Below are 743 nucleotides of genomic sequence, written 5' to 3' on the forward strand. Positions count from 1 at the left end.
CTTCTTACAACACTCAACAGACGTCTGGGGACAGAGGAGACCAGTTTCTCAAGTTTAGAAATAGGAATGCTCTCCCATTCATGTCTAATACAGGCCTCTAACTGTTCAATCGTCTTGGGCCTTCTTTGTCGCACCTTCCTCTTTATGATGCACCAAATGTTCTCTACAGGTGAAAGATCTGGACTGCAGGCTGGCCATTTCAGTACCCGGATCCTTCTCCTACGTAGCCATGATGTTGTGATTGCTGCAGATTGTGGTCTGGCATAATCGTATTGAAAAATGCAGGGTCTTCCCTGAAAGAGATGACGTCTAGATGGGAGCATATGTTGTTCTAGAACCTGAACATAGTTCTCTGCATTAATGGTGCCTTTCCAGACATGCAAGCTGCCCATGCCACAAGCGCTCATGCAACCCCATACCATCAATGATGCAGGCTTCTGAACAGAGCGTTGATAACAACTTGGGCTATCCTTGTCCTCTCTGGTCCGGATGACATGGCGTCCCAGTGTTCCATAAAGAACTTCAAATCATGACTCATCTAACCACAGAACAGTCTTCCATTTTGCCACACTCCATTTTAAATGACCCCTGGCCCAGTGCAAATGTCTTAGAAATGGCTTCCTCTTTGCACTATAGAGTTTCAGCTGGCAATGGCGGATGGCACGGTGGATTGTGTTCACTGACAATGCTTTCTGGAAGTATTCCTGAGCCCTTTCTATTATTTCCTTGACAGTGGCATTCCT

This window comes from Nematolebias whitei, chromosome 20 (genome assembly GCF_014905685.2).
Source record: "Nematolebias whitei isolate Nwh7 chromosome 20, NemWhi1, whole genome shotgun sequence".
Lineage (NCBI taxonomy): Eukaryota > Metazoa > Chordata > Actinopteri > Cyprinodontiformes > Rivulidae > Nematolebias > Nematolebias whitei.